Genomic DNA, 17,291 nt, shown 5'->3' with positions numbered 1-17,291 from the left:
GAATCCTTTGTTTAACCTTTATTATTTTGCATTTTCGTACAAACTACCATTCAAATTTTGAGTGCTGATAAGATTTTGTTGTTGTCTTTTTGAGTCTTTCAAAAGGCAGTATTTGATATTGTGAAATATGATTAGTTTTCTTTTTAAAAACATTTTTAAAATGTCATGTTATTCCTGTGAAAGCTAAGATGAATTTTCAGCAGTCATTACTCCAGTCTTCAGTTACTTATTCTTCAGAAATCATTGTAATATATTATCTGTATAATAGCTTTAATACATACTGTGTATAATGGTAATTATCATATTATCATTGCATTTCCTTTCTGAAAGTTGTAAATAATTTTAAACAGTTATCCATACAATATATCAATTAATGAGGAGCAAAGCCTGCTTTGATGACAGAGCACATAGCAGGAAGTGAAAACAGAGCAGCCAGTGTTTCAGTTGTTTTACACAAGTGGAGTTCCTCTGCCCTGTGCGCGCACACACACACACACAGAGTTTAATCTGTTCCTGGAGAGTAACTTCTCTTGTCAATGTCAGCTGCCAGCAAACTGAATCAGCTCTCAGCGTTCCAAATAGTGCTGAACTCTCGTAGCTTCGTTGTCCCTCATCAAGAATTTGGAAGATTTCATCTGGAACAAAAAACTCTAATATAAGAGACAGAGGCAGAGTAAGTAACTAAAGATAAACAGGCCTTGCTGACAAACAGTAATATGATTTGTTACATTCTAGAAATATAGATGCTCTTGGACCTGGCATGGCTCACTTTGAGCATTGGAAGCTCATGGGTCTAGTTCTTGACAATGGCATCCAATGCTTGTGACCTTGTTCTTTATTCGCTTGTGAATTTGGAGAGTGACAAGCCATTAAATTTGATTGACAACATGGTCAGTGTAGTTTCAGAGGTTCTGTCAATGGGACAACAACCTTCCCTTCCAACCTTTCGGTTCTATATTAACAGAAGAAGAAAATATTCATGTTCACATTTACAGTTCTGGCCATTAAAAACAATAGATGAGGGCTTCCTAAGCTGTGCAGTATTTCTGACCCTTTAGTTACCTCTCTTGTGTATCATTTTAGGGGTCTTCTCAAAAGAAAAACATTGAATGATAACAACCTAAAAAGGAAACTTGAGTTTGCATAAATTATTTGGTCAGCAATCTGGCATTGTTTGGGAAAACATGAAAATCTGGTTGTTTTTTCAGTCAGTCCTGTAGTTTTGGTTTTTACTTGCCCTAGCACATTTTATTGGCCTCACTATAAAATAATTATCAGTTTTTATTTATTTATTTATTAATATTTGCTAGAAATTATATTTATATTTTTTCATTAAATGTTATCGTTTTTTACATTTTTGTTCTTCACAGAAACATTTTTAATAATTTGTTATATATATTTAAACTTTCTATATAATAAAATTACAATAAATAATAAGAATGATGATATTTTTCTTCTACATTTTTGTTCTACTTTTTGTTAATTTTTGTTTTGTTATAGATTTTGTTCTTTTTTACCCGGGAAGTGAACCCATGACATTGGCGTTGTTGGTTTTATGCTTTACACGAACAGGTATTACATAATGACAGATATATATATATATATATATATATATATATATATATATATATATATATATATATATATATATATATATATATATATGGTTTATGTAGGCCTAACTTTAAATTAACTAGAGTTCAAAAGTTTGCAGACATTTTACTGACACTTTCTCACCTTGTCAGTGTTGAGACAGAATTCCCTTACTCTCATTTAGCTGATCTTTCTGGTTAATGATACTCATACTCAAACCTGGTGACAGGTGATCAATTACATTTTTTGGCACTGCATTTGTGAGATCTAAAATTGGTTGGTCATTGATGTAGCTGTGGCCCTCCACAGTTGGTCTGTAGTTGCTAAATGTTTGAAAGTGTAAAGGTTAAATGACCAATTTGACAGGATGCTGGAAGGATGTCTATGGTTTCACTTCTACCCCAACTTTCTCCCCTCTCCCTATGGTGTGCAGCTCTGAAGACCCCCAACATCCTACTACATCCCATCCATGTCCTGATCCAGTCCACATTTATACTAGTGATACTAAACTGTTCACCTTGTAAAAGTTTGCATATCATGTCCTTGTAAATCTCAAGTATCCGTTTCATTGTGTAATCACCAAACACTTTGTAATGTCAATCACAAGTGTGTGTGTGTGTGTGTGTGTGTTTATATAATTTATATAATATAATGATGTTTTTACAGCAAGATTTTAGAATCTTGGAAAACACATTTTTTATTTTTTTAAATAGCTATTTCAAATAAATGTTACTTGAAATATCTTTCTATTTTTCAGACAATTTATTTATTTATTATAATCAGCATCTGGTCTGGACTGGATTAATGGCTGCTGAAAATTCAGTAAAATCACTCATATATCTCAATTTATTTTGAACTTTAAATGGTAGTGTATACTTTTTCAGTTTTCCCATCAACACGTTTATAAGCTTCATATTCTGCTGTAGGTTCACTTGTTTTTATCTTTGCTCCGCTCCATCTGGGCTCCTCGGAGGGAACTTGAGGTCAGTGTCTGCACTGGCTAAGCATGGATGTTTTGTAGAGGAACCAAACTGCTGACATCAGTACTGCTGCTTTCATTTGTCAGAGTGGGCTCTCTGTATATCAGGCGGGCCGAGCCCTGCGCTGGCTGTTAATAATAAAGCACTGACACTCTACTGCTCCACGGTCCTAGAGCGAGCACTGCCGGTGCAGTAAATTACAGCTAAGATCAATACTTCTCCGTCTCTTTCTGAGAGAGAGAGAACGTTGCTCTGTCAATCAATCTGCATCTATATTGCGTGGTTTGTTTGTCAGCAATTTTAAGTATGGAACACAATGGGACTTGTAATCAGTTATATTATTACATACCTTTTGTTGTAGCCAAGTACATACTCTGAGGAGCCAAGGAATTGCTATTGTTTAGTCGAGTTTAAATGAGATTGAGAGAAGCTTGTTCATTTAGTCCTGTCAGTCACCCCTGGCCTGCAGTTTAAAGTGAGCTTTCACAGTATGAGGCCACACTAGAGATCTAGGATTCAAGTTTTAATTTATAAAGGGAATTTCACTTTGCTAGTAAGCTAGTAATATCATTTGTTATGGAAGGATCATTTTATTAAATTATAAAAATGCAGTGTAGTAGCATTTTCATTTTGGATCTCACTATGGATATTTACCATCCTCCTGTGATGTGTGCTATTATTCACCAGGATTTTCGTTACTTACCTTTATAACTCTCAACATTTCCTTGGAAATGGAACGTCTCGGTTACGTACGTAACCCTCGTTCCCTGATGGAGGGAACGGAGACGTTATGTCGAACGACATATGGGGTCCCACTTGGGAGGCCAATCATCTCTGAGATTAAGAGAAAACGCCAATGAAAATTGGCTAGTGGATTTAACATACCTGAGCCACTCCCCGTGCCAACGGGTATAAATAGGGCGACAGGTGCATCCACTCATTAGGTTTTACGCTGAGGAGCCGAGAACGTGTCCTGGCAACAGCGACCGGTTCAAGGTTGTGGCATGGGGACATAACGTCTCCGTTTCCTCCATCAGGGAACAAGGGTTACATACGTAACCGAGACGTTCCCTATCTGTCGGTCACTATGAGTTATGTCGAACGACATATGGGGTCCTATGGAAAACACCCCAACCTGAACACCGTCACAACCCTGTGGCGCTGCAATTGTCTGCAAGCCGTGGCGTGCCACAAAAGCTACGCTTAAGGTCGTAACCTTCCCAAAGCCCCAGCGCAAATTCACTGACCTTGGTACCGAAGGGGCCAAAGGGTGAGTACATCGCTTCTGGAGAAGGCCACGCTGCTGTTCCGCCCACATAAAGTTAATGGAAGGGATTTCAACCTTCAGAGAAAGATTGCTTCAAATCTTCCCTATTTGTTCTTTCAGCTTGGCAAGACAATGGGGAAGCGAGCCTTAGGAAAAGGTCGCTACGGAGAACACATCCTACCCTTAGGGAGGTGATATGTGGAGATACTGATATGGACTGACCCAGGGGGCAGTACTACATATGGAAGGGGTCTCTGAGGCAGGTCCTACCTTAGAGTAGGGATGGAACGGCTGCCAGAAGAGACTGACAGAGCGGGTCTGTCAAGGGAAGACACGGGTTTGCCAAGAGGGAAACCTTACCGTGGAAAAATACACATATGGGATTACCTGTAAGGAATCAAGCCATATGGACACCTAGCCCAGTACAGGGGCTGACCGGAGCTCCGGGCATGCTAACACCAGTACTGGGCCTGGCGACAGACTGCTCTGCCAAGTCTGACTGCCGAGGGTGCTGGAGGATGCTCAACCAGGGTGCGCCAACCGGGGAACTCTACTGGGAGAAGAAAGGCGCTCGCATCCCTTTGTTAGGGGGAATGGCACAGCAAGCGTGACACCCAGCCAGCCCTTCCCGCCAATTTACCTGTTACCCAACACACTGGAAGAAACTGGCTCTACACGAAGGTTGCAAAACCTCGCGAAGGTTTAGGTGTCGCCCAGCCTGCAGCTCGACAGATGTCTGCCAGAGAGGCGCCGTGCGTCAGCGCATAGGAGGAGGCCTTCACCCCCAGGGGGCACGGCTCGCCTTGGGAATGGTACGCCAAGGCGATGGCATCCACTATCCAGTAGGCCAACCTTTGCTTGGAGACAGCCTTCCCCTTCTGCTGACCTCCAAAGCAGACCAGGAGCTGCTCAGAGCTTCTGAAGCTCTGGGTGTGGTCCACGTATATGCGAAGCGCTCTTACGGGACACAGCAACACCAAGGCTGGATCTGCCTCCTCCAGGGGCAGCGCTTGCAGGTTCACCACCTGGTCTCGGAAGGGAGTGGTGGGAACCTTGGGCACGTATCCTGGCTGGGGTCTCAGGACAACGTGAGAGAAGGCCGGCCCGAACACCAAGCCTTTCTTGCAGGAAAGAAACACGACTCTGACCAGGCATCTCCGGGGTTCTTCTCGGTGAGAAGGCTGTCGCTGGTGGCAGATCACTTAGGTCTGCCTTGTCCCATCCAGAAGCCACACATGGAGGTTCCAAAGATCTGGACGCGGGTGCCAAATGGTGCCAAGCCCCTGAGAGAGGAGGTCCCTCCTCAGGGGGATGCGCCAGGGAGGGGCTGTCACGAGGAGCATGAGTTCCGAAAACCAGGTCCGGGTGGGCCAGTACCAACCAACAGGACCTGTTCCTCATCCTCCCTGACCTTGCATAGCATCTGTGCGAGCAGGCTCACTGGGGGAAGCGCATACTTGCGTAATGCCGGAGGCCAGCTGTGTGCCAGTGCATCCGTGCCCAGGGGGGCCTGGGACAGGGAATAGTACAGCTGGGAGTGGGAGGACTCGTGGGAAGCGACCAGGTCTACCTAGGTTTCCCCAGATTGACTCCAGATCAGCTGGACCATCTGGGGATGGAGTCGCCATTCCCCGGGAAAGGTGAGCTGTCGTGAGAGTGCGTCAGCTGCACGATTGAGCTCCCCCGGGATGTGGGTAGTGCGTAGCGACTTGAGCCACGTCTGACTCCAGACGAGGAGATGGCGGGCGAGTTGAGACATGCGACATGATCGTAGACCGCCCTGTCGGTTGATGTACGAAACAGCCGCAGTGTTGTCCGTGCGGACCAACATGTGACTGTCTCGCAACAGTGGCCGAAACTGCCATAAGGCTAGATGCACTGCCAGCAACTCCAGACAGTTGATGTGCCAAAGCAGTCAAGTTCCTGTCCAGGACCCTAAAGCTGCCTGCCCGTTGCATGTCGCGCCCCAGCCCGTGTTGGAGGCATCTGTTGTGACAACAACATGCCGGGACACTTGTTCTAAGGGCACGCCGGCCCGTAGAAAGGCAAGGTCTGACCAGGGGCTGAATCGGCGGCGACACATCGGTGTGATGGTGACACAATGTGTACTGCGGCGCCATGCCCATCTTGGGACTCGCGAGTGCAACCAGTGCTGAAGTGGCCTCATATGGAGCAACCCGAGCGGCGTGACTTCGGCTGCGGATGCCATATGCCCCGGGAGCCTCTGAAAGTGTTTCAGTGGTACCACTGTTCTGCCTCTGAAGGAACTCAGGCAGTTCAGCACTGACTGGGCACACTCGCTGGTGAGCCATGCCATCAAACTCAACGAGTCTAACTCCATACCGAGATAAGAGATTCTCTGCGCAGGGGAGAGCTTGCTCTTCTCTCGGTTGACCTGAAGCACCAATTCCCTGTGATCGCACAACTGCTCTCTGGACCGGGCCATAATGAGCCAGTTGTCGAGATAGTTGAGGATCCTGATGCCCACTTCCCAGAGTGGGGCAAGGGCGCCCTCCGCGACCTTCCGCGCCCTCCCAAACTCCGTACAAGTGGCACCAAAGGGACAGTCGACATACCCGCAGTGGTGCAGCGATGGGGAGTTGTGTCGGATGGCCCAGAAGGCATCACGTTTCGAGTCATCACAGCCACACTCCTCGTGTTCCCGGAGGAACTGGCCAGAGATGCGTGGAGAGGCGTTGCATCTCCGAACCGTGACCTCTTGACCGCTGGCGAAATGGGGGCATCGTGGGTGCAATTGAGGAGGCAGTGCATTGCTCATCGTCAACCCGCGAGCCTTGCAACTCGGAGGAAAGGGAAGTTGCTCTTTTATGAAAAAGTGGGTAGACACGGAAGACAACGATCGTGGCCGTTGTCAGAGAACAGGAAACGACCGTATCCAGAAGGACGCGGACGAAACGGCGTCTTTAAAAAGACGCGAATCGTCCGTGATTTGCTCTTTTAGGAAATCTGCTCTCTTAGTTGAAGCGCCCAGGGAAATCGCTGAAAGGGACACCACTGTTTGCGCCGTACTGCCAACTAGAACAGCTTCCCGACACAGCAGATGAATGGCTTTGTGGAGTATAACAGCTTTCATACAACCACTCGGCTCCGAAGCAAAAAAATCTAATGAGTGGATGCACCTATCGCCCTATTTATACCCGTTGGCACGGGGAGTGGCTCAGGTATGTTAAATCCACTAGCCAATTTTCATTGGCATGTTCTCTTAATCTCAGAGATGATTGGCCTCCCAAGTGAGACCCCATATGTCGTTCGACATAACTCGTAGTGACCGACAGATAGGGAATCTTTATTCCATATTCTCATTTATTGATTGATTGATTGATTGGTTGGTTGATTTTTCAAATGCCTTTCATGTATAGATTTTATTGTTTTTCCCTTGTCCAAGACCCAGAGTTTCAAGTTTAAAATGTGAAAATTAATCAGAAAAGGATTATTATAAAAATGTATGATAATTTAAACTAGTATATTAATCATAATCAATATAACAATTTAAAAAAAAATTCATATTTATTTATTTTGTTTCTAATTATTTATATCAGTTATATAAGTTTTGTTTCATTTCCATCCTTCCATATATATATATATATATATATATATATATATAGGTAAGAAAATAGTGCTTATGAAAAAACTTTACGCAAATAATGAAATCAGACTGTAAATAATGAAACTGTGTAGTTGTTTATTACACTCCTCACCAGTGTTTAAATATATAAATGCACAAGAAGATGTGTTAAGAGACAATGTTTAGTGATTTTAGGATTTTTTTGATGAATAGAAAGCATTTAATAATAAACAGCATTTATTTGAAATGGCATATTTGTAACATCTTTTTATATTTTTTCACTTTTGATCAATTCAGTGTACCTGCTGTGTGCAAAGTGTGTCTCAAGAAAGTTTCCTTTCTAGAGGAAGAAAAGTGCCCAATATATCCTTTTGGCCTCTTGCCCGTGTCATCAAGATTGTTGTGTTTGGGTGTCTGGGTATACTGTGTGCTACTGTACCTCCCTGTATCCTCCCTGCATAAGAGCGACCGCTGCTGAGCGGTATCTCTTACAGCAGGCTGTCACTTTCCAGCACTCATCATGCTCTAGTTCCCCTCTGTGCTGAACCGCACTGTTTTAACCCTCAGTCTCCCATCATATTCTGTGTGTGTGTGTGTGTGTGTGTGTGTGTGTGTGTGTGTGTACAGGTGAACACACGTAGACAGGAAGCATCGCGCTCATAGTTGGGTGTTTTGTCTGTGGAGCAGATAATTTGGTGTGCTGGTGTTTGGAAAGGAAGATAACCTTCATACCTTCATTCAGATCATCTGTCATTTTCCCAGAGTTTGTTGTCAGTCGATGGGAAGGACTGACTCTCTTCATGCCGCGCAAATGATAGGGAGTCCAAACCAGTGAATCACAAGGAGGAAGTGCAGGAGAGAGCCAGGACACTGATTTTTAGGTGTGAACCTGTGTAGTTGTTCATTACGCTCCCTGCCAGTGTTTAAATATAAATAAATGGCACCTTTACAAGAACAACATGATGACCAGCAATTACAGCCGCGCTGAAAGAGCACAAGAGGATGTGTTTAAAGACAATGTTTAGTGATTTTGTGTGTGTGTGTGTGTGTGTGTGTGTAATGGTAGGTAAAAAAGAACAGCTAACTGTCACAATGAACATCTCTTATAACCCATACGCTACTTCTCCGTGTCTCTCCCTCTTCCTCTAGCTGGCTTTCTTCTTCTAGGGCCGCTCTTAGCACTTCAGATTTGCTCTTATCTGTTAGCATGGAGATGTGTCAGTTCCCAAAACCTGACCTACTTTTAAACACACACACGCTCACCTCCGTCATGCAGCGAGAGAAGCATCATATATTACAGGATACATACGTCAAGGCGAAAAGTGATTTTCTGGGAGCAGAGCATTTTCATATGCTCTTCGTGTCAGTGCGGACTTCCAATAGAGGAAGCTCCTTGATCTTTGTTTTTAATTCTTATCAATGCCATGTTTTCTCGGTTCATACAGCTCTCCATCATTACGGTTTCTTTCTTCAGACTTGCCTGTTGTGTTTTTCCTTCTTTTTAATTAGAGCTGAAAACAGCATGACCCATTTTATTCAGAAGCAATTGTATATTTTCTGCATGTAGGAGTGTGTGTGTTAGTATTTCTGTGTTTGCTAGCTTCTCTGTAGTTGGCCTTGAGCTGGTTTTTGCCTCTGTTGTTTTTCTTTGCTTTCTCCCGCTCTGCAGTAAGCAGACTGTCCTTTGCAGGTGTATTTTATTTATTCATTTTTGTGCATATTCACTTAATGCCTCATACCATAGAATATGACAGATATCTGTGGTATGTTCGCACTCCACATTTCCATATACCACAAATTTTATGCATTGAAAAGGAGCACACTGAAAAATTATTTGGTATAGAAACAATTTTTACTCAGAAACTGAAATTTCAGAAATATTTACAAAGTAATGGCAAGTAACACATTAAATTAAACATGAAATTTGGAAGTATAAAGACTGAAATAACATTTTCTGGTAAACATACTACATCTTTACCATCTTTACTAAATCTTTGAAAAGAGTGTATACCATAAAAATAAAATAATAATAATAAAAAACTAGTTTAAAATATATTTGTATTCTTGTTGCTTTCATGGGATTTTGAAAAAAAAAAAGTTTCTACTTTTTAGTAAAATAATAATTATTAATTATAATTAATATAAATTAGTATAAATAATAATAATTATTTTCAAGGTAAATTTTTCTTGCACGTCAAAATAAATATAGTGTAAAATATCATGAATATTATGAATATATCAATAATTATTAATTAAGAAATATCATGTTTTTGGGAAGTCATACCACGTCATTTTACAAACTGAGGTAACCTTCCCTTTATTAAAAGGTCAAATTATTTGACGTTTTCTAAGCTTTATTGACCTTGACACACAGTTATGAGGGTCTACAGGGGTCTTTTTCCTTCAATTTATTTATGTATTTATTTATGTGGTGCAAGGAGCAAGCAAAGAATAATAATAAATAACTAATGATAATCATAAAAATGTATAAATCATTTATTTTTCTTAGAAAGTATGAAGTATTAAAGTATTGTATGTGTGAACTGCATTAGAAGCGTCACATCATTGACAATATTTCATAGTTTAATTTAACCATCATTATGATCTACCATGTTAAGCCCTTACATTTGCTCTCATTGTTTAGGTAAAAAAAAAAAAAAGGGGGCCCTAGGTCCCTTAAATTGGCAGAATACCCCATTTAACCTGATATTATATAATTGTTGAATTTTGCGTTCCTACTTGAGGAGTGTGTGTGTCTTGTTCAGTCTCTCATCCACTATTTGTCTATTGTTCTTATTAACATCCATGATCATGTTAAACGCCAGGCATGAGCAAACAGAATGAAGGTGGCACCCATCATTATTCTAAAGGTCCGACACCTCTTAATCCTCACTCAAATGGGTTACAGTGAGAAGTGAAGGCATTTTTCTGCCCTCATGTACCATGACAGAAGGGGACATTTTACATTTAAGTGTAGAATTTCTTTGTAAAGATATAACGCATCAAACGGTTGCTCATTGTGATACACTGAGTATACGTTTTTTGTCAAATTGAATCAATAAAAGAAGCCAAGATGTTTGATTTTAGTTGTCCGCAGAATAATCTCCCATTTTGCTTTTTCTAAAGGGTGCTTGGCAACCCCAAATATTAGCAGAAGGTATAAAGTTCCCAAAAACCTTTTGTTGCAGATTTTCTTTTCCTGGTTCAAAATATTTTGTCATGGAGAGCTAGGGAATGAGAGATAAGAACTGGGAAATGCCGAAGCTGATGTTCAGCTGAGGGTAAAAGCAGTTTGGTGCAGTAGGTGGGGGTTTGGGGTTGGTGTTTAGTCCATGGCCCCACTTAGTGTGCTCCCTGTGGGGGGCAGCAGGTGAACACACACCAGTAATGTGGTGTGTAATGGCTCCTGACAGAATGCCGATAACCCAGCATGAGAGTCGAGGTTTATAGCCTCTGACTGAGTCTTCTCCTCATCCTTACCTCCTTTCCTCCACCTGTGCCCCCCTCTGGCACATCACCAAGTCATTATACACCCCCTTTCTACTTCTGCTCACATCTAAACAGACATTATTCTATCAGACCTTCCATTTAGATGGATTTTTCTGTCATTATTTGCTCACTCTCGAGTAATATACTCTCTCCAGACCCATATTTTTTGTCTTTTATTTGCAAAACACAAGATTTTATTTATGAATCTTTTATGTTATAATAGTCAATAGGGTCCAAAAGTTTTAAGCTCCAGGAAAGAAGGACGTAAAGGTAGTATAAAGTAATTCATATAACTGCAAGTGGTTTAATCCAAGTCTTCTGAAGTCAATCACTTTGTTGATTGAACATGGCAAAATTCCAACTACCTTTGAAAATTTTGGGGTGATTCAAGTTTTTAATGTAGTCTCATATGTTCACCAATGCTCAATTTATTTGTTTTTTTTTGGGGGGGGGGGGGGACTAAATAAAAACAATTTCTATTTTAATATTAAAATGTCATTTATTTCTGTGAGGCCAAGGTAAATTCAAGATTCTTTAATTAACAAAGTTAGATTTTTTTTTTTTTTGCAAAATTATAAATGTCTTTACTGTCACTTTTGATCAATGTAACGCATCTTTGCTAAATAAAAGTACTTATTCCTTTAAAAAAATAAAATAATAGAATGATATTGTAAGTGATTATTCACTCTCTAATCTGATGGAAACATTGATCAACTCATGTACAGAGCCTTAATCAAATATGGCAACACATCATTAATATCAAACCTCAATGGTTTTTGCATGCTGACATCATAATTAGGTTAATAATTAAGTTGACAAACAAGAACCAATGAGGTTAAATGTTATTGTCAGAGTAAATAATTACATCATTTTCATTTTCGGCTGAACTTTTTTCTTTGAAATATACTAAGGAAGGTGTGCCACGGTATTGTCAGAGTGAACAGAATGTGTTCATAACTGATTAATCAACAAAAAGATTATAAGTCAGCTTTTATTAATGAGGGGATTAGTGGGTTGCCAAAGTAAACATTAATTGAGTAACTACCTAGTCTTTAGATTACAGTCATTGTCCAATACAAGCCAGGGAAATCACATCTTTCAGAGGCACAGGAACATCACAATCATTTGTTCCTTTCAGAAGAAGAGGAGGAAGTGACTCTGTGACGAGTGGGGCGGGGCGGAGGGACGTGGGAACGAGTGAGGCCGGTGGAGTGATTGGAGATGAACGACACCTGTTTGACCCACCGGTCTTGAGTCCCACGGAGGAGATGGAGGGAAATAAAACAGGAGCGACGACAGTGAAGGACGAGAGAGGACCAGGCCTGGGTTTTCTCTCATCCTTCACTGTCGTCGCTCCTGTTTTATATCCCTCCATCTCCTCCGTGGGACTCAAGACTGGTGGGTCGAACAGGTGTCGTTCATCTCCAATCACTCCACCGGCCTCGCTCGTTCCCACGTCCCTCCGCCCCGCCCCACTCGTCACAGACTCTTTAGGGAATCATTTTTCATGGGAGAGAACAGTGACCTCACGCTCGCAGAAATGCAAACCCTAACCATGTTCTTGAAAGACCAGCACACAGCGCTTTTGGGCTTGTGACAGATGTGCTTTTATAAGTGAGTATTTCATCAGAGTGGCGGTACTGTGATTCTTTATTCAAATTTTGTTCAGAAGTGTTTACAGTTCTGTTGTTCTGTTTATCACTCTCTCTTGCACTCCTGTCTTGATTTTAAATCAACTCACAACATGAAAGACCGGCCATTTTAACTAAACCATTGGGGTGAGTGTTACTTTTGTGTGTTGTACTTCAATGCAGTTTCAGCCGCCAACAAATGCAATGACTTTTCAGTTACTGGCCACAATTATTTGCACACAATTTTCTGTTTAAGGTCCACATTCTGGTTGAGCCTTTATTCTGAAAAATATGCCACTATTGAAATATTCATCATATTTTCCATATAATTAATTTTTTTCAGCTTTTTAGTAATATTGGACTGTAATTGAATCAACTCATTCATACTCATGCATGTCTGTAACAGTTTTGCAGATATTTAATTGTAAAATTCCATGCAATCCAAAACACATTTCTTCAATAGCTTTATTTTTTTCACAATAGTCTATAGCTAATTTGTACTACCCAGGATTACATTACCATTCAAAATGTTTTTTTTTTTTTTTATTAATTCATTAATATTTTAATCCTGCCAGAATGCATTATATTTATTAAAAGTGACAGTAAAGACTGATGTAGGTCATTCATTTTTTATGGAAAATTTCTACATTAAATATATGCTGTTCTTTTGAACTTTATGAAGTTGAAGCAGCACAACCATTTTCAGCTGTGATAATTGAACAAAATCAGCATATTAGAATGATTTTTGAAGGGTCATGTGACACTGACGTTTCTGAAAATTTACCTTTGCCATCACAGGAATAAATGACATTTTAAAATATACATTAAAACAAGAAACAGTAATTTAAAATTGTAATAATATTTCACAATGTTAATGTTTTACTGTTTTTTTTTTTATCAATACTTATGAGCATAAGATACTTTTTTTCTGAAACATTAAAAATCTTACCAAACTTTTGAATGGTAGTGTTTAAATATGCACAGAAAACAATAAATCTTTTAATATAATAAATCTAACATGGTCATACGCACTCTCTATAAACTATATATATATATATATATATATATATATATATATATATATATATATATATATATATATATATATATTCCCACAGTTTATTTAATATGAAAATATTGTGTCTGCAGCAGGGAATTCTGTGGTTAATTACACTTTCTTCATTCCCATTTGAGTCACAAAATGCCAGGACATCAATTGTGCTCTGTGTTTGAGGGGTATAAGTGTATGCATATGTGTACAGTAATTCCCCCAGCCTTAATGTTTTTTTTCTGCAATGTTAAATATAATGCATACGCTAACCTATATAAATAACAGTTTATTATACAAGTTGTACTTATGGAGAGATAATTACACACAGCACTCTTTTTAATTAGTTGTTTTTCTTGCCCACAATAATCCACTGTGCCCACTCAGACTGTTAAATTACATGTCAAATTGTCATAAAACAACATGGAGCGATTGAGAAACTCAAATGAGAAACTACACACATCATAGTTCTTGAAAACATTGAGGCCCCTCATTTTGTGAAGGGATACGGGTCCACCTGGATACCTAGACACAGGTTAACAAATAGATCTGCAGAAAGTTTCCTAAGCACTACTTGATTGTTTGCATCAATCTGCAATAATCTGTGTCCATATACAAGTAATTAACCCCCACCATAATAATAAGCTGTCTACAGGAAGTGGAGATATGTTGAATTAAAAGTTTTGAGTGGGCTTTCGCCACATGAAAGTTTTCATTAGTTTCCCTCCCACCGTCTGTGTGAAATGCTATCACCGGCTCTGTATCTTACTGACAGAATGTGTCTAACAGGCCTGACAGCGTGCAGATTGGTGCAGGAACTTGTGACAAGAAATAGAACGCCACTCGAACTTGCCATGCAGGAAGGAATTGCATGAGTGAACGACTTCAGGGTTGATAAAGTTGTTGCTAAACTGAGGCAGAGCGAGTGTTTTGTGTCTGTTGGTCAGTGGGAGGGAACCAAAGGTTGTGATTTGTGTATGTAATTGGTGCTTTCATCTGAGATCTTCTCATATTGGGATATCCTGTGTTACATCAACACCAGAGGCATCCAGACCTCTGGCTCTGTTTTTCTTTAACCCCGGTGATTTGCAGAACTCTGTGTTTTTTGTAATTGAACACGTTGGTGTGATTTTTTTGGAGCGGTTTCCTGTTTGACCTTATTTTGCACCGGTAAATGGTCATTGTATGATCTTAAATGGTTTTGGATGCAAAACCCCTGGCATTTGGTTAGGATTCTGATTGTTTGTCAGTCTGTCTGTGAATCACCTGGCTTAATAATTTTTATCGTTTGGTTAAACAAAACGTCAAACAGAGGCGTGATAATTTGAGTACCTATTTCTGCCTAAATTATAGCTGTAATATGTCATTTCTTTACCACTAGTATATACAGTAAACTGAAATTTCTTGACATCCTCCACAGAAGAGATGATATTTGAACATGCCAATTGAAAGTTTTTCCACTGCCGCCATGTCTCTCAGACATGCTCAGGCACAAACAGTAAATTGTGACTCTTAAGATGTGATTTGTAAGGTAAAGTCTTCTTTGATCCTTTCACTTTTCATGCATTCAAGCCACGTCTTGCTAAATCTTTAAATTGTTTAATTAAAAAAATAAGCTTTATTGTCAATTCTTCCACATGTACAGTACATACATACAGAGAATCAAAATTGCATTACTCTCAGACCCCCGGTGCATACAGATAACATTAACAGTAGAGCCTAAAAATCTAGATCAAATATAAAATATAAGAAACAATTATACAATAAGGGAATGTAAAAAAGACATAATAAAATTACAAATAAAGTTAAATAAAGCAGCGCAAGGCATATGGCTGATAGAGTGCAAATCAGTGAAGTGAACAACAGTGCAGATAAAAGATTCTTAGTGCAAAAAAAAGCTTATTCAGTCTGATAAATTGACAAAGGGCTCAAGAGCAGTTATTTTATTTAACTGTCTGATGAGGTAGTAGAATGACGTCAGTTCCATGGTGAATGAGGTAGTGAGCAGACCAATGCTGCACAAAGTGACTGGTGCATGCCACTGTATATTAGTGTGTGGGGGGGGGGGTGGAAGGACCAGTTCAGTGGTGCCTGGGGCAGAAGAGGGACGGGGGTGGGGGGGGGGCAAGTTCGGGAGCGAGTTCTGCTTCCTGACAGCCTGATGGATAAAGCTGTCCTTCAGTCTGTTGGTTCTGGCCTAGAGACTCCGCAGTTTCCTCCCTGATGGTAGCAGACTGAAGAAGCTGTGTGACGGGTGGGTGGGATCACCTGTGATGCAGAGGGCTTTACGAATGAGACGGGTTCCATAATAAAAGTGAAGTGACGTGTGGCAACTCATACTCTGAATTTGTGCTCTGCTTTTAACCCATCCAAGTGCACATACACAGTAGTGAACACACACACACCATGAAAACACACCTGAAACAGTGTGTAACCATATTGCTGTGGCGCCCATGGAGCAGTTGGGTGTTCGGCGCCTTGCTCAAGGATCTCTCCTCAGTCGCTGTATTGAGGTTGGAAGGTCATTCACTCCCCCCAACGACAATTCCTGCCGCACCCGAGACTCAAACCTGCAACCTTACAAGTCAGGTTACAAGTCAGACTTTCTAACCATTAGACCATCTAAATATTATTTTATTAAATAATAATAAATAAATAAATAATCAAAGATCTTTTTCCATTAATGTTATATGATTTAAAAAAATTTATTAAATTGATCATAAGGCTGTAAAGACATTTACATTACAAAAGACTCAAATAAAATGCTTTAAATAAAAAAAGAACATTCTATTAAATAAATAAATCAATAATCAGTTTCCACAAAAATATATAGCAGCACAACCATTTTCAACTATGATGATGATAAAAAATGCTAATTGAGCTCCAAATCAACATATTTCTGAAGGATCATGTGATACTGAAAATTCACCTTTGCCATCACAGGAATAACAAAATTACACTTAATGTTAAACTGCAAAACAGCTATTTTAAATTGTATTAATATTTCACTCTGTTACTATTTTACTATATTTTTTCCATCAAATAAATGTAGAATTGGTGAGCAAAGAGAAATATTTTTAAATCTTAATACTCAAACCTTTGAACAGCAGTCTAATTGTAAAATGTACAAAATAATGATACGTTTGTTTCAATTAATTAATCAATTCTAATAAAAATCCTTTCCACTTGCCCAAGTAACAATGTGACAATGTAAACATGTCTACATGAATGCAGGTATTTTCAAAACCGCAGCTTTTTCTATGTGGTTTGGCCGTTTGTCCACACGCAAACGCAGTAGCAGGTCACTGAAACTCAATCTTTTTGAAAACTCCTGTCAAGGAGACAACCAGTAATAACCTTTTTTTATTTTGGGGCTTATTATTGGCCAACATGGCTTAACGGTTACAGTTATATCGCCACCTGTTGGTTTGGCATGCTCTTGACAGCATTTCATAGCGTGTTTTTGCTTCTTTTGGGTTAGATTTATTTTTAAATAAAGGAGAAAAAAGTCTATTTATAAAAATACGGCATGTACATGTGGACTACTGTAGGCCTTCACTTTAACTTCTGAAACCTCAGCAACAATCTCAACATCTTATATATTCGTTAGACTGATGATATCGTTAGGCTGATGATCCTTCTAATTAAAAGATGCTTGTGAACATCCATGAAAATCCGCTGCATCAACTCATCATTT

At 39.9% G+C, this 17,291-nt stretch overlaps 1 protein-coding gene across 2 annotated transcripts in view; it reads left to right on the top strand.

Annotated features, from left to right (window-relative positions):
* Positions 1-17,291, top strand: part of LOC132151889 (lipoma-preferred partner homolog) — a 205,560-nt gene that overhangs the window by 143,753 nt on the left and 44,516 nt on the right. The window lies entirely within an intron of this gene.

The sequence above is a fragment of the Carassius carassius genome, chromosome 10 (assembly GCF_963082965.1).
Source record: "Carassius carassius chromosome 10, fCarCar2.1, whole genome shotgun sequence".
Classification (NCBI taxonomy): Eukaryota; Metazoa; Chordata; class Actinopteri; order Cypriniformes; family Cyprinidae; genus Carassius; species Carassius carassius.
Note: the sequence above shows the minus strand (reverse complement) of the source record. Positions and strands in the feature narration are given on the sequence as shown.